This window comes from Cheilinus undulatus, linkage group 1, assembly GCF_018320785.1.
Source record: "Cheilinus undulatus linkage group 1, ASM1832078v1, whole genome shotgun sequence".
NCBI lineage: Eukaryota > Metazoa > Chordata > Actinopteri > Labriformes > Labridae > Cheilinus > Cheilinus undulatus.
In genome coordinates this window covers 15,025,533-15,043,868 of record NC_054865.1, presented here as the reverse complement: position 1 = coordinate 15,043,868, position 18,336 = coordinate 15,025,533, and the positions used below count along the sequence as shown (strand labels likewise).

The 18,336-nt window shown below is 39.2% G+C and overlaps 1 protein-coding gene across 1 annotated transcript in view; it reads right to left on the bottom strand.

Moving 5' to 3' along the window:
* LOC121510594 (synaptosomal-associated protein 25-A-like) overlaps nucleotides 1-18,120 on the bottom strand; it is an 84,902-nt gene extending 66,782 nt beyond the window's left edge. The window contains exon 1 of the mRNA XM_041788688.1: nucleotides 18,019-18,120. The gene's annotated coding sequence lies outside the window, so the exon portion shown is untranslated. The remainder of the gene's footprint in view (nucleotides 1-18,018) is intronic.
* Nucleotides 18,121-18,336: the final 216 nt, after the last annotated feature.

The window sequence follows — 18,336 nt, the reverse complement described above, 5'->3', positions numbered from 1 at the left end:
TCTTTGAGGCTACAGCGCTATTTTGGGTAGTAAAATAACTGAGTTGACCACACACTTGAGGATTATTGAGACAAATAATTGTTTGCAACGATCCTTCACTCGGAATACACCGTCATGATCATCTGGGAGGCAAATCTGGCCTTGAAACCATGCAGTGTGTGGCCAGCCTACGCCGCCAGAGGGCCCCATCAAGTGGGAAGGAGGACTTGACACAAACCAGGCCATGCTCTGGATGTCCTTGCATCTTACCAGTGGCACAGGAAAACAATCTGTTGCAAAAATAACATAGGCCGCACATTTAGGGGAGAGTAAGAGCACGATGTGGGGAGTCAGCATGGCCTATGGTACTGTCTGGGCAGGTAATAGGGTTGCCACCTGCCCCTGGTCGTGCTGTGGATGTCCCAAAGGCCTGAGAACCACTGGTGGTCTCTTGGCCTTTCACCAGGGGTGAAAAGGCCTGGACAAAAGAAATGCTGTTGAGCTTAACCTTGGCTGCAAAGCAACAAACACACATCAGGCCCTGGGATGAATCCTTCGTGCCCTACATGCCTAAAAATGACTGTATGTGTTCCCCTTATGTGGTACTTTTTGAAGTTAAAAATATATGTTTACACAGACAATAAACATCTGTTGGATACTTTAGTATTGGTTGTTTACTTGATATGTTAAGTGAAATCAGACAGGGGGAGTCAATGATATTAATTCTTGTATGCGAGCGTGCAAACTCAAGGAGACCCCTGCATACTGGTAATCACTACCATTTTAAGGCCTCCCTAGTCCACAAAGTCTTGCTACACCACTGGGCGATGTCCATATCTGCATTGGTTGTAGAACATAAATGAGCTTTTGTGCATCCTTTCTGGAGTTTGCCCTTGGAAAAAAATTAAACAAAGCAGTTTCCTTCACTGTGAAGTTTGCATGAACCTGAAAAGCTACAAAAGAAAAAGTTCTTCCAATCTAGAACAGATATCTGTAATGTGTTTATTGCAAATGCCCACATTATGACTGCTACATCTCAGCCAAACGTGCACCCTTAACACAAACATGCACACATAGATGTTCACACGCACACCATACACACTGAATTCTGAACAGAGAACCGATCCCAGCTTTGCCTAGCTCATTATTACACTGACTGCATTTTAATATTATTTCATCAAACAAACAAAATGAGGACAAGAAAAAAAATAGTTCAGCAGGATGTGCAAGCCTGTAAAGTATAACAGAGATGATTGCCATTGGGTTTCAGAAGAGACGACAATCCAGCACTTTGAGCAGGAGCAATGACAGACAGCTTTTGGTCAAATTTTTGCATATTTATAACAGTAAAGCAAAAAAACTGACGCTGTATGAGATGATTTTAATGATTTTGAACAAACAGAGCTGAAAAGTCTTTGAGGAATATTTAACATCCTCCTATTCCCTCTCTCCCTCCTCTATTTGCACCAGACTTGACCTCTCCTCTTTAATCTACGCTGCCTTTCTTCTTTAAAATTAGCACAACAGTGGCTGAATCTGTCTGTAGCTTCAAACTTTATAATTATAACTTCACATTAATCTCTTTAATTATGACACAGACAGGCCACCAAAGATTGCTTTGTCTCTTCTGAGCTGAAAATGAAGGAAAACCACCGTGTCAGATTATTGAAAATGTGTGTGCGTGGTGTGAAGGTTAACGCATTTTTTAAAATGAAAACATCACAGGAGGAGAAATGTTTAGAGGACAAAATGGAGGGGAGCAGCGAGGCAGACACGGGCGTGTCGACGTGAGTGGATGTTTGTGTGTCAGTGTGGGTGGGTCCAACATGTTATCACATCAAAGAAGAGCCATGTTTCATTATTCACTGGATTGAGTCAGGTCAACATTATTAATGCAACAGCACAGTGAGTGTGACAGCCTGAGTACATACAGCACATACGTGTGTACGTGTGAGTCAGCACATACGTGTTCTCCTGCGCACGTGGCTGCACATATGAACCTGTGAGGTCTGTAAGCGCTATACTCAGCTTTACATCTTAAAAATATATTTTCAAAGCTTTTAATACTGAATGATGTTTTTTCTACATTTATTATAAAGAGCCATGTATGAACAAGTAAATCATTCCTATACTGCATTTTTTTTTTTTTACCTGATTTAATACGTGATGTCCCTAAAACGTACCTATCATGACTGTGACCACCTGAGGTCTGCATGAAGTTTTGGAGAGACTCAAGTTGATTAGAAATGATGCCAAATAGTTCAAAGGAGCCTTGTTTAGATCAGTGGTTCTAAACTGATTGGGCAGCAAGACCCACCTCCACCTCCTTGAGCCAGGCATACACTGTGCAATTCTCATGCAACTTGCTAACAGTCATGGTGGAAAGTCAGCTCATACTTTGCGCCTGAATCACTTTTGACGCACGAGCATTGTGCATGATTTATGTGCTCACACTACTATTGAAGTCAGGAAAAACTGACAGAAATCTGTGGATCTGTTTTCTTTGATGAAGTCATTGAGGATGAGGTTGTACCTAGTCTCACAACGCCCCATTAGAGTTATTCCTGCTGTTTTCATGGTCACTCAGGACACTGCCCAACACTTAACTAAGGGAAAAATGGCTCAAAGTTGAGTATTCTGCTCATGGCTCTGCTCTCGCTGAGGGAGTGTGTGCAGTCGTACAACCAAAATATCCAATACGCCAGAAATCCAACCGACTATAGTCAGACTGTCGTCTGGTTGAGGTCAGCTGGTCGTAACCCCCTGTACTCTGCACGACAAACAATGCATGAAAGTTGGCGTGACTTCCAAACAAGTCATATTTGAATCTTAGGAAATTTGCAAAGTGTATGCCCAGTTTTATGAGAAATGTTTTACTACATTTCCTAAGACAGCATGGTAAGTTGTTTTTTTTCTCAAGGATTTTCCATATTATCTCTAGCTTTATTATCTGCATAAAATAAGATTCAATAAGTTGAAATCTTTGGAAAATGACCTGAATTTCTACGTAGTCAAAGGAACCTGAGATATGTATGGAAGTACTGTTTGTCCAATTGGAGCTTCCATAAATAATAGGCTTTTAAGCATATATTCGCACCCCTCTGGAACAACTTCACTATTCTATTTTTGTGCCCCACAGATCTGCAGATCAAAGACCAAAGATTCATAACGAGATGAGATGAAACTCAACTGTGATGTTCTAAACACCTGCCAGCTCACACTGCTGCAACTGAAGGAGATGATGCATCATTTCCATGGCAACGACTCTCATGGTCACTTTCAAGTGATTTAATTCTTAAGTTACTTGACAATAATTCTGTCTCTACAACAGGGACAGAGTTGTACAAGAACATTTTTTCATGTCTTTTTTTCATCATGATAATGTGTAAAACATATGTATGTGTGCACTTAAGTAATTCATCACTAAATCCTCCATGTCGTCAACATTGTGGCGCAGCAGCAAAATTTCACATATGAACACAAAAATGCTTTGCTAGCTCAGTCTTGTTATAACGTAGATAAACGCTTAGAATAATTATTTTACAGTCAAATTTAGCTACTAAAGCCTTTTATTTCTCATGTATTCCTCATAAACTGCAGCATGTCCTGCCAATAAGCCAGTGGCATTCTAAAACCACCTCAAACCTTTGGTCTGGCCTGTGCTTTAAGGCTCATTTATGATCCATGTGCATATGAAAATTGATTAGTGCATTTTAAACGTTACAATTGTTGTAGAGTTTTGGTCCAGTGTGTGGAAAGTCGACTAAACACCAATTAAGCTGAGTTAAACCAATGCTAATGAAGACAAAGTCATAGTAAGGTTTCTCTCCTTACATTTACATGTAAAACTAACTACCGATTATACAATCATATTAAAATACTTTATGATTTATATTGCCTAAATCCTTTATAATAACATAAATTACTTATAGCTTTGCCTGTCTGATGCATCTTTATGAATAGCAATGAATTCTCTGCAGCTGTCCATCTAAGTGTGCTGCAACTATTCACTAATCAGCAAACAAACTAAGCCCGCCTACAAAAGTTCAAAAAGCCATCCCCTGAAAGTGACGAACGCCATAAGACAACACAACCACAGCCTTCATACTTACACACATCTATTTTGTTGAGGTGCTTAAAATTAAATCCACTTGCTGTTGCTGTATCACAAACATCTCTAAAATCAGTGTCTGCTGCTCTGTCCATCCTCCACCCAGCTGTTCTGTGCCCAGGTGAGCTAACATCTTAATATGCTTGTAGTTTCCAACAACTCTTACAAGATCAGCAGTACTTCATCAGAAAGATCAATGAAGTTCTGCCATTTTTTAACATACCCTTCGTTATGTTTTACTGCTCCGACTGAACGTCAGGCTTCATCGGTACGCTCTTTCCCAACAATACACTGTACTGCAAATTTTGATCAGTAAGCTTCAAAAGAACAAAGAAATTAACACAGAGAGCTTCATTCTGATCCCTATTGGTTTCAAATGTAGAGCACAAATGAGCCTTAAGGCTGTTATATTGCCAGAATTTACACCTTTATATTTACGATATATCCTTGTTTTTGCCATGTTGTTTTGTGAATCGAGTCATGCACACTGTGTGCAGAATACGATAAACAGCACCAGATCTTTAGCTCAAAAATTGCACGCAACATTAGTTGTTCAGTGAACCAGCAAAGATTCCCTACTCTTTTTTACTGCTAAAAATAACCACCTTTGGAAATTTGGACACTCTTTACATTAAAGGAAAATCTGATGAGGATTCATGACTTCTCCTTCTAAACATATCTGTTGTGTTAAATTGTCATGCTTTTCTTCTATGACTCCATTAAATCTGTGTTTACATGTGGCCAATTTGATCTGAAGGCGAATGAAAGAGGTGTTTAACTTTGTGAGGATGACACAGACCAAATGAAGCTGAGCACTGACCTTTAGACTGCTGCTGTTGTTTGTTACATCAACCACCAAAGACTACAAGCTTAAGCAGAAACAATCGTCCATTAACTTTTATAATTCATCTACTAATAATGAAATGTGTTCACTCAGTCATAGGTGTTATTTCTGTTATGTTGTTAGAATTTATCTTATTTACTGCATCATTCACAAACATCAGAGTTCACAGCGTTCATTGTGTATCTCCGTGCTGACCTATAAGCAGTAAACACATATGTCAAGACGTGAGCGGGCCACAGAGCATGATGGGAGCCTGAGGGCTAAACTATTCAGACAGTACAACCAGCAGTTCATGCCTGACTGCTTATAAACCATACATCTACCCACAGACACAGATGTGTGGACTAAGAGTACACTAGCAGCCTTAATCAGGCTAACACAAAAGCACACAGAGGCAACCTGAACTTCTTAGCTAAGGTTGTAAATATTTCTGATACTTTTTGAAGCAGTGTGTTTCGAATTAATACAGGTTCTGTTATTTAAATGGTCAGTAGTGTCTGATAACCCTGAAGCGGTGATAAAACTTCAGATCTTATGTTGTATGTTATGTTGTCCTGTGGCTGCAAGCTTCAGAGACATTTGCACAAACTCATGCTAATACATTGCCTATAAAAAGTAGTCACCCCCTTGGATGTTTTACTCTTTTATTGATTTTATAAATCAATCATGTTTGATATAATTTGGCTTTTTTTTTAAACAAAAAACCCTCTTTAATGTCAAAATGAAAACAGATTTCTACAAAGTAATGTTAAACAAAAATCTAAGGTAAAATGAGTGACAGCATAAACATCCACCCCCTTTAAAGTGACTGACCTAATTCAACAGAGGTCCAGTATATTGGTGCTACTAGTCTCACAGTTAGTGGAATGGGGATCACCTGAGTGCAGTGAATGTGTCTCAAGTGACTGTAGTGTAAAGACACCTGTGTCTGGAAAGTCCAGTCACTGCTTAATCAGTATTCCTGGCTAACCATTACACCATGAAGACAAAAGAACACTCCATGCAACTCAGAGAAAAAGGTTATTGAAAAGTATGAGTCAGGCATTGGACTTAGTCAGGTGATGCTTGCATCACACTGCTTGGCCATGGAAACCCATTTCTTGAAGCTTCTGCTACACCGTTTTTGTGCTTACATTAATGCCAGAGGGAGTTCAGACTCTTCAGCTTGAATTAGCTCTAAATGCTTTCACTTCTTAATAATATCACTTACAGTTGTCTGTTGAATATCCAGCAGAGTTTAAATTTCACCAACCATCCTATTGCAAAGGTGGCATCCATCACAGTACCATACTTGAAGTCACTGTGCTCTTCAGAACGACCCATTTTGTATCAAAAACGTTTGAAAATGGAGACTGCATGGCTAGATGGTTGGTTTTATACACCTGTGGCAATGGGATCTGATTGAAACACCTTGAATTCGTAATTAACAGGTGCGGCCAAATACTTTTGTCCATATCATGTATGTATGCCTCTTTATGAGCTTAAGGAGACCAAGAGGGGATTGACAGTTTCAGTGTGGTTATCTTTGACAGTATAAATAGACAGTATATATATATATTTTACATCATTTTTCTCCCTTATTTATGGAGTTATCATCGAAGACAGAGACAGTGATAGAGTTGGAAACGGGGATGAGAGAGCAAGGAATAAAATGCAGAAAGAAGGCACAGGTCAGACTTAAACCCTGGCAGCCTGCTTGAAGGAAAATAACCTCCATGCATGGGGGGGTGATCTACCAGGCCACAGGGGTCAGTGTTAGATAACATGATTGACAGCAAACTGCTGAAAAAGGCTTTCAGTTTTCATTTTACAAAGCAACAATGCACAATGAGATACATTTGACTGTTTAAAGACAGACGAGTGAGATTCTCTGCCAGGAGATACTGTAATAATTGTTATGGACTGCTGCTTTACATAGAAAGACTGACTGATAATTAAGTCGGGTACACCTTTCAAGATTCTGAGCCTGAGCAACCAAAGAAAGCGATTTCCTTTTTTCATGGTTCTAAAGACTATACAGCTAGGTTTTCCTATGGTATGAAGTCCGTTAAGAGTGATCTGATGTGCTTGAGACGATGTTGTGGCCACAATTCAATTGTTTTAATCCAAAAAAATTTAACATGTTCAATTTTATAAGTTATCCTTTGATGCACAGGATTGAATTGGAAATCAATGTTTTTAGTCCCTTCCAGTTCGTGCCTAAGCTCTACTACTTTTTATTAAATGCGTCTGATTGTCCAAAAACATTTCCCAAAATTTAGGTCTCAATTCTTCTTGAGGAGTTGATGGTGGGTCCGGTGATTCAACCAGTTAAGAACCACTCTTCTAAGATGTTTGTTTGTGCTGTTTCAGCTACCCTCCTCAAACTCTAAGTTAAACAGTTATATGGATCCTTAATTGTTGTCATGTCATGAGTCTCTCAAACTTTCAGAATCCATTAAACTGTTTACATTTTTAGTGAGGACCAGGCTTTAGGAATATATAGGACAAAACCAAAGATATAGTGCTTCACCAAGCCTACAGTTTTCCAGCATGATCTTGAATGCTTTAGAGAACAAATATGGATGCATAATAATATCAATCTTCTCTGATTTTTCACATTTCTATCTTCCAAAAACAGAAGTTTGTAATAAATGAAAATATCTGCACACAAGACAAGTATTTAAAATAACTTACAACTGGCTGATCTAAAGATATCTACATAGAAAGACTCACCTTCAAAGCATTTTAGCTGCTGTATTAGAATAATGTATGTTAGAAAATGAATCAAACCCTCTCATGACAATCTGCTGGATTAAGTATGTTGTGCAAAACTCCCATGGGTTGTTTTTGTTTGTTTTAAACTTTTTTATCTGAAATTTCTTTTATGTTTAACACAAGAAATCCAACAGTAGTTTTTCATCTACACTGAAGGCCTGTTAACCCAAAGAGATGTGTCAGATGATGAGTGAACGGCTCTACCCCGGTTGACCAAATCAGTTTAAAGTAAATTGAACAAAAGCTCAAGCAGTGCTGGTTCTCTGCCCACATCGACACCTGCCGTGACAATATGGCCTCAACGAATTAAAACATTCCCTACAGAGAGACAGGAAGGACACACAGAGGGAAATCTGCTGTGGAAAATCACTGCAGACAATGCCTGAGCAGGTCACTTTTAAAGGCAAATGCCTGAAAATTGGATGGTAGATGTAACAACCATGACACAATTTACCACAGCTTTATGTCTCCTTCATTTGTCATAATCTCAGACATGCAGCCCAGAACCAACCCCCAAGTGGCCCAGCCTGTGGTCATGCCAGAGATGAAGAGGGCAACCTGTTTCACAAGTTTTCTTAAATTCCCACAGTTTTTCAAACAGTGAATGCAACACTCTGCGTAGCGTACCAACAGTCTACCTACAATGCAATGCGTTGTTTTGAAGCGTGGCTAGTGATGCTGACAGAAGTGGCCCCATGATACCGAGTATAAAATGTGTCCTTTTCAACTGTAGCTACAACTGTGCAAATTTAGTTTTTATGCACTTTAATATATGCCTGGGTAAGATGTGACCAAAATTATTATTTACAGTATTTCATTTTATTTTTTCATTCTATTTATTTTATTTTTATTCAAATGAAAAAAACATTTCTTCTACCTCAGGTTATGTTCAAATGCAGCTCTGTTGTTAAGTTTTAATGCACTTTTAATGTGTTTTTGTCATGTTGACAAATTTAAAAGGCAGAATATAAATAAAAAGTGCATATTTTTCATCAAATTGATCTGTATCAACTACATCAGGAATAAAAGTGCATCTAATACTTCAAAATTTGTTCACTCAACCTTGATCAAGTTAGACTTTTTACAGAGCTCAGGCCGTACACAACAACTAAATGTGTGAGATGTAATCTACAACCATGGAGACACTTGAGGAGGTTACTATAATGTTAATTCTAAGATTTAAACTAACATAGAATGAACATCATTTATCATCAGACAGCTCAGATGGATGACTGGTGGTCAGAACACACTGTCTGCTCTTTGTTTCTCCACCATTTTCCACCATGCACAGACATAACACTCCTGGTGTATTGGTTTGATTAGTGATCGTGTTAACTGGTGACAGACAGTTCTCATGAATCATCCTTTGTTTAGTTTTTCTTATTAGGTCAAAATAAGATTTAATGAAAAACAGTCCAAACAGCAACAGACAAGCGTGACTGAAAGTCACCACTTTGCACGGCTACGTTTTTAACTGAAACACCGGTCTGATTTCATTATTTTTTACAGGTTTAAACGTATACATCAGACTTTATCTGCCCCAGCTTGTTTGATGGATAAGTTTGTCTCTGTGCAGGGACAACAACACATAAAGACGTGAAAAATGCTGAACTTGGTTCGTCAGTTTGTCTTTAAAACTTTCAGGTATTGTCGCTCTGCTTTTGTGTTGACTGTTACACCTCCTCCGGCTCCACACTGCCTTTACCACTCAGGGAAATCATAAATCCATGTTGCATTATGTGCACAACATTGCAGACATTGCAAAGAGTGCATGGCAGCCATAACGTATCTGTGTAGTTAACAGCAAGGCTCTGCAGCCTAACTCCACCACGTGACAATCAGTAGCAAGAGAAAAGCTCAACATTATGTCCAAAACTTGCCGTAGTATTGCTTTTTATTTTACAACCTGGTTGGAGGTTCATATCCTATTGTTGGTTTTTGCACAAGACAGGTCAATATTTAGCTTTTCAATGCCTTCTCCTCAGGTATCAAAACTAAGTACTCTTTTCTGCTCTGGTTTGAGTTTGCAGCCCTAGGATTTTACCTCTACTTTACTAAATTTTAATCAAAGCGACTGTGTTTTTACGTTAATACATTATTCCGGTACTCTCTCTATCCCTGTTGACAACTCAGCAGGTGTTGAAATGTACCATTAACTGGGCCCAGTTTGGATTTTCACACCTTTGCGGTGACGCAGTATTATGAGACATAGACTACAAATGTTTCCCAGCGTTCAGCCATGTTTGTGTCAGCTGAGCAGGGATGATGGAGCAGATTGCATTTCCGACATTTCCTGGTTATATAATCCAAAGGAGGTCGGGCAGATAGAAAGATATGGCAGGAGGGATTTGACTGGCAGATTAGACGGGGAACTTAGACACGTGCATTTAGAAAGGAAAGAGACGCACATTCAATGAAACAAGTGTTTTAGACGCTATTCTCAGCTGTATCAGAGTGATAATTACAGAAAAACTTCTTTTAATCAATGCATCTTGCAAAAACTTCCTAAATTTCACAATCTGACAACTTCAACCCATTGCAAACTTTTAAATGAGGGCGACATAAGGACGTACGGGGCGTAAACAGACAGCAACTGTATGCAGAGAGGGAAACATGGTGGTGTGGGACGTACAGGAGATTCAAAGCAATCATCTGTGGCCTGCAGGGATAATCACTGCAAAGCCCCACTGTCCCATTCACTGAGGATAAAACCCACTGGATTAATCTGTAGGCATACACAACACGCACACACACACACACAGCACAGATGCATCAATGCTTACATAACACACCCTTGCGCTCTTCTACTTTCCCTCCCTCGTACATGCTTTTCCTTTTCTTTCGCTTTGGCACTCACAGCCTCGCTCTCAGTAACACACAATGAACCTGAAGTACACACAATACCCACACTCCATCTCCCTCTTCTTTGCACTGTTTCTTCTCCTCCTGCTCTCACATATTCAAACAGACACCTGCCAACATGCTGCTCCGCTCATGTAGTTTATACACTCACACATACATTGTGTGACAGCAATACACAGGGCGGCACATCTTCAAGTAGATGTTGGACGACATACATGGCGAGGAACCAGAACACACACAGAAGAATGAGTGAGGATCCTAAGGCTGATTTTCCAGACAAACTTGTAAGTTTGCATTCACATGTACTTGATAATTGCAAACAAAAATACAATTAGGAATTTAGCATTTAATTCAAGGCTAAAGCAACAACAAAAACAAGCTCTTTTCAAAGGGTGCAGATGAGCCTCTCTGCAAAGTGGAGGTCTGCTCTAAAAGAGTCAGGTTACTACAGATCCGCCACGTCATGCTGATCAATAAGAGTGAAACATATCAAATATTCCAGCATCCCAGAGATCCGTTAGTCAATGAAGCATCAGGATCAGAATTCATAGATGTTTGTGTGGGGGTGGGTGTCCGTCTTTGTCTCTATTAAGGGAAAGATAGGTCAGTAACAGCATTTTTTAAAAGCCGCTCAAACCGAGCTGTTTTAGGTTTACTTCTCTACAAATCACAGATACGGGATAAGATCAAGTTCTGCAAAAGATTTGTTTGCAGACCTCTGCCATTAGCCTTATCTTCCAATAGTAAAGAATCCTTTAAAAAACTCCTGGATCAAGACAGTGATCTGGATCACTCCCAAAATCTAATCAATTCTTCTTTATGCCATTTCTGACATTTCCTGAAAATTTCATCAAAATCTGTCCATAACAATTAAGGGTTATGTTGCTAACAAACTAACTAACTAAACTAACAAACCCTGCCGATCACATAACCTCCTTGGCGGAGGTAATTACCATGAACATGCAGATCATTAGTTATTCTGGTGTAAAAACATCAAAAGTGTCCCTCGTGCCCTATTCCTATAATCTTATCAGTGATGGGGTCAGAAAATTCCTCGCCAGTCATAAGGACGTAGGATGTTTTTATCATTACATTTTGACTGGGATGACTTTAAATTTTTTAAAATTTCAAAGGGTGTCATGGCAGAGGAATGCTAGTCTATACACTGTGGATCAGCCTAGCCCTAAACTCAATGTAAAGGGCTATGCACATGGCTGCAACCCCTCTGATCAGTCCACTGGGTAGCACCAGGTTACTGCCTGCCTGTTCTTGCTATAACCCAAATCTAGCTAGATAACTATCGAGTATGGGCCATTCCCATGTGGGGTCCCGCATGTGAGTGGTGGCCCTGCCAACGTCTCCTTGCCAGTAGGAAGAGAAAGATGACCGGCAAACAAGTGAGTGTTTCAATGATTATCTTCAATTAATCGCAGGGTGACATGAGCCTATAGTGTGACAAACAAAAGCAAGTTTTACACGTGGCAGTGTACTCTGTCCTAGAGTTACATAAACTAGGCAATAAAAGATTTTACATGATACATGATATCATCAGTTTGAGTTACCCTTTGTTCATTACACAGGAACTTCCTGAATTATACAACTAATTACAAATTGCAAAGTCATGCAGACTAATCAGAAATAATGTCTGCCTGATACCATTACTATTTCCGTATGCTGTCTACAGGTATATTGTGTACTCGGTGTGAGATAAATGGCTGCAGAGGAGAATAAAACTGGTCTACTTTCTGTTATTTGAAAATATCAGATGTGCATTTCCTCATCTATGGCTCTTATTGGTCAAACATGTAAAAAAATAAATCCCCCTTTGTATTTTAGCTCAATTGATTCAGAAATTGTACTTTCCATCTCTTTAATATCTCTTCTCAACAACTGCAGTAAAAACAACTGATGCTCAATATTCATCAGCTCAACTCCATCATATTTTTAAGTTTCCGTTGCAATAGTTTCCTGGACATTAACAAGCAAGAAATGTAGGACAAGGAACTGGCATAACAATTACACTGCTGAGTAGTGCTCAGGCAGAGTACTGCAGAGTGATGCAGACACACTAATGCACAGGTATTTAGTGTTCACAATGATGCAGGTATAGCATAGATTCAATGCAGAAGCTTAAGTGCCATAAACTACATTTCTTTGAGTGTCTACTGCAGGCTGACTGCAAAGCCAAGGAGTCCTGATGTTCATTTCTGCAGCAAAAATAAACATGCGCATGTCTTGGTTTGGTCTCTTTAACTGAATTCCTTCTTGATATAAACATGTCCGTTTTGATTTTATGAAGGATACAAGTTCAACAAAATCTGGTATGATTAAGGGACTCATAGGTGAACACTCTGTAACTAGCTATCACTGTCTTCATCCTCAAAGCCTTATCCATCACTTGTCCTCTTCAGTCTCTTACTCTAGACAGGATAACTGGCTTCTTTTTTGCTGAAAGCTGGTGTGTAAACTAGTGCCACAAAGCTATATCCACTACTCCAGAAAGAGCCGTGGCCCACTGCCAATGTTACATAGTGCTGAAAGCAGGTTTGGCAATGGGATAGATGCCATGCTCCCTGTTAGAAATAATTTTACTGAAACTGTACTGTTTCAGGTGGAGATAGCATTTACAAAATGGTGACTGCCATCATTCAACTCCGTAACGCCTCTTTAGAAACCAGTGGGTGACACTACTGAGACTATGTCCACATTTTATAATGTTTGCAAAGCCAGTTCTTCAAGTTTATCTGCAGGAAGTAGTCCTCTTTTCTGCCAGTGCAACAGTTCTACCGCATTAACATTATACTTGTTGACTAAAGTCAATGACAAGAATGTTTATTTTGTGACCAGCATATCCCATGTGTACTATGGGGTCTTTATAAATGTGTAAAATTAAAAAGAAAAGAAAAAGTAAGACAGACTGAAAAAAATAAATTAATATATGGATATTAGGACAGTTTAAATCTCTGCCTTGAAGTTGTGATAGTTTCCAGAGATTAGAAAGTTTCTTCTTTTCACACAACAAGAAAGTTTAAAGACTTTCTGAGTCCACACCTCTGCAAACACCACTCAGGACTTAACTCTAAACTGTGTGGGCAAGCTTTAAAACCCCCTGAAGGGCTTCTTAAAACATCTGCCTCTGACAGGAAAACATCAAATTAACTTACAATGACAAACAGTGACATCTTAACAAAGTCCATTTTGACAAGCGCTGTATCATCCAAACATTTAAGAGTGAAATTACAAAACAAATCTGTACAAAAAGAATCCAAAAGGGGAACAAAAGGACGCAGCAGCTGCCAAGAAAAGAATGAATGTGATCCCTCTGCTCATTTTGTGTCTGAAAGCTCATAATTGAGCAGCATGCAGAGCAAAAGATGACTGTCATGGCCGTGCATTCTTGGATATTACCGCTTTCTACCAGCTGGCAGATTAAATTCAACATGAGAGCAGTACAAAAAGAACTAGATGAATAAATAACAAGGGGATAAATTAAACAGTGTGAGTGCGCTTTCAGAGGGACAAGAGACAGAGTGTGTTCAAACGCTGTGTGATGTAGGAGGACTGGGCTGGAGGCTGCTGGTAATTTCTCACCTTTCTGTAGAAAGGGTGATGGATGGGTGAGTGATGGGTGCCAAGGTGGGGATGAGGGGGGAGTGACAAGTAGAGGGTGGCTCTATTTTCTCTCCAGGAAAGCGATTATTTGTGCACCTTGAGTTCATGGCCATCATTTCAGCTGCTGTTCTACAGAGGAAATCAGTGATAGAGAGCTGTTCCACCTGCAGCCTGAAGCCAGGTGTTACTACAAACTCTCCATGTGCTCTTCACCACTTTACCTACTGTTTAAATCATCTAACTCATCATCTGCAGCTAGAATTTACATAATCCAATGCTGTTTCATGTATAATTATTTTTCCCCCTCATAGATCTTTATGATTGATCTTTGTGGGGGATGTAATGATACCACCAAATAAAACAAAAACTTACAAATCTGAACAATTTAATCAATGTGACACCCTTAATCTCCTTTATGTCTCATTTTAAAATCCCATTATTTACATGTAAAACCTTTTATGTTATCTATAAATTTGTTCACTGTCTTGAATTAAGGATAATTGACTTCCTGATTGGAGCCTGCTTGTGTTTTGAAAGAAAACTTCAAAATGGGAATAGGGACTTTGGGTAGATGGAATATTATGGTATGGTTATGGTATGAAAAACGGATCTTGTTATGGACTGAAACAAAAAAGGGAGCATGTGAAAAGGTAAATGTTTGATAACTAAAGGTGTAGATGATTTTTCACTCGTCCACTGAGCTGTCTGGGAGAATTTCAAACTGAAATGAGACATTAAGGAGCAGTGGCAGACTTATTTTACATCTCTGTGTCTGCAGGGAGGAAAAAAACTAATGCACTAATTATGGACCTCATATTAGGATTAATGCTGGCAGCCCTAATACAATGCAGTGCTTTTTTTTTTTTTTTTTTTTTTTTTTTTTTAACCAGCAGAGAGAGCTATGTGCTTTTGGCATCTTTTGTTTCACGTCAGTAGCTCAAGCAGTAGCAATTATCACCTTCACTTTTTAAAACAGAAAAATAATAGTAGTTTTATTAGTTTACCTCAAAATTAGAGCTGAGGGGCGCAGATGGCCAAGTGGTTTAAGGCACGCCCCATAAACACGGGCGGAGTTTGAATCCGGCCTGTGGCCCTTTCACACATCTCTCCCCGCTCTCTTGTCCCTGTTTTTGACTCTAACCACTCTTCTTCTCTATCAAATAAAGACACAAAAAAACACCAAAATAAATATTTAAAAAAAATAGAGCTGAGCATAAGTTACTCTGATAATCATAATTTTTTAGATTGATTTGAAATATAGACGTTAATTTGAATTTGAATTTAAAACTTTAATTCCTTGTAAATTTGATTTCTATTAACTTCATTATGGTAACTTGAATTCATTTTTATTATGGCCTTGGAGGGGAGATAAAGAAAGTCTGTGAGAGACGTTAAAACTTCTCGCCACTATGTGGCACCAGTGTGCCACTGACTTGCATTGCAAGAACTGATGCAACCATGGCCAAGTACTGTGGTTACCCAAAGTCATGGACTATGACCAACATAAGCAAAAGCATTCAGCCTTAGAGAGCTAACTGAATAATGAGCTTAAATGTGAAATTGTTCAGTGCTGCGTGACTAAATGTACTTCTGAAGTGCAACTTCTGTCATCAGTGTGTGAATGTGGGCTGGACAGAGTGTTCAGGTGTGAATGGGTAGGTGTGTCCTGTGGTGCAAAACAGTTTTGAGTAGTCAGATGACTATTAAAGCGCCTTACAAGCTCAAGTCTATTAGTCCATTGACTCCATTCATGTAAAATTTTAAATGGTCTTGGTACTTATGGTCTCTTAAGCACTCAAATCCATTGACACTGCGAAAAATTGTGTTTTCTTTTTTTGTAACAGTCTTTAAGGTTAGAGTATACCCATTAATAATCAACAGATGTGTCTTTTTAAAAATTTATTAATGGGCTTTTATGCCTTTATTATAGAGGATGACAGTCACTTAAGTCAGAAACAGGGGCTCAAAATTGGGGAGTAACCTGCAGGAAAGGAGCCACAGGCTGGACTTGACACCAGGCCACCCATGCATGATGTGCAACTTAACCGCATGGCCATCTGCCTCAGTCATTGACTGCAAAGGTTTCTCATCCAGGTGATAAAAATTATAGATATATTCTTAATTGTGTTAAATTGTCCAGATACTTTTGAGCTCCTTTAACTGGAGGTACACTGAATTAAATGGCTACAATTCCTACAAGGTAATTGTCATTTACTTGTGACACTTGTCAAATAAAAGCTGAATGTTGACACTTCTCTCACACCTTGCTTGATTTATTCAAACCCATTGTTGTGGTGAATACAAGCAAAATCATGTTAACAATGTCATTGTTAACATGTTAACTTACTCTGGACCTAACTGTATTATTTAAAAAAGGGAGAAGGGGTATTCTGCATTTTTGTTAGAGAGCTGATATAAATATGTTTAATAATTCACAAATTGGTTTCAATCTCTAATCTTTGTTTTAACCCAAATAAACATTATGAAACCATATCAAAACTAGCATCACTATAAGTTATCGTGAGTGGAATTTATCATTGTATGCCTTTTATTTTCAATCTGTACAAGATTATTTGCATTGGACTGGAGCAAATTTTAGACATTTATTGATTAACTAAATCCCATGTTTTAAATTTGAACTAGTCAGCTAATACATTACTGTGCAGGATGATTGGTATTGATCTCCTTCCCTAACTGACATACCTACTGCATGTGTTCACTCCTGGTTGCAAGTAAAAGCCATCAGTCACACAAAGACAACACACGTGTTGATCTGCTTAAAGACAGGCCTGAGCTCTTCGTCCTCACTGACATTAACACCGATACAACAGCAGAACAGGTAGGAGGGGTCATAAGTTTAAGTTCCAACAAACATGGACTTCATATGTGGATCATAAAGGACAGAGATGCTGCACATCACTGTTTCAAAGCTGCAAAAAACTGTCCTTGTGTTCCCACATGCAGACATGTTCTTACTGTGCAAAGCAATAACGCTGTCAACAAGTCACCAATAACCAGGAGTAATCTTAGATAAGGAAATAAAGGCAAAGGTCATACTTGTGCACACCTAAGGCACACTCAGCCTCCTCCATCACAACAGGCTCTGACTCCTCTTTAGGTTAAAGAACGTGCATAAACTATCCACCTGGATTTTCTTTCACTTAAAGTCTACTACAGAGAGTAAACAAGGAGGAAATCGTTTCACTTAATTCGCACGCACCTCCACTTGTAGGAGGGATTTTCATGCACGTGTTAATACTCTGACGCGCGTGAATTAAGCTGTCTCGCAGTCTACTGTCTTATCAAAATTGCACAAACTTCCACACAGCAAATAAAGAGGTTTCGTGCCTTTTTCAATCTAATAAATGTAGACTTTGTGTTTATCAGAGTTGAATGAGTCGGTGTTCTAGCGCGCGAGTTCATTGTGAGAGCTCCGGAGCTGTCCGCGGTGCTGAACACCATTCACTCCACAGAAAGCCTACAAACCCTCCGCTTTACTACGAGCCTTCAGAAACAGCAGAAAGCCCCTCACAGAGATGACTCCAGTCTCTAATTTAATCCCTACAACGAACTTTAATCTTCTAATGTGTTTAACACGGGGGCTCCGGTTCAAACACTTCCTCTGAGATAACGACACAAAGTTCGTTTATAACGAAAACAAACAACAAAAAACCTCGAGGCTGCTGGAAGAAACTTTGACGAAGCATTACATACCAACTCCAGTGATAAAATAAGCAGCTAAAGCCGAACTTATAAGCCGCAAAATGTTAAAATGATCAAACTTCTGCTAGCCTTTATAGTAACAGCTGACCCGAGCGAGGAAAACAAACGTATTTAATCTACTGCACCCTACCTCGTTGTTCTTCTTCCGCTGCTTTTCTTCTCTTATTTTGCTTTATTTGTTTCGCTTCAGGATGAAAATGTCCGTCCGTGCTGCCGCTCCACTCAACGGGACTGTCCCCGGTGGAAACACACCGCCCTCCTCCCGTTCATGTGTGAAGCTCCACGGAGGCAGGAACCACACACTTCCTGCTCTGATTTTACAAAATAAGGCATGTAAATAGTAGTGCTTGTAGCATGAATTGTCACTTCAGAAGCAGCGTTAATTCGTCTACTAAAACTATGACTAAAAATGATCGTCGACAGCCTTTATTTCTACGACAAAAACTAG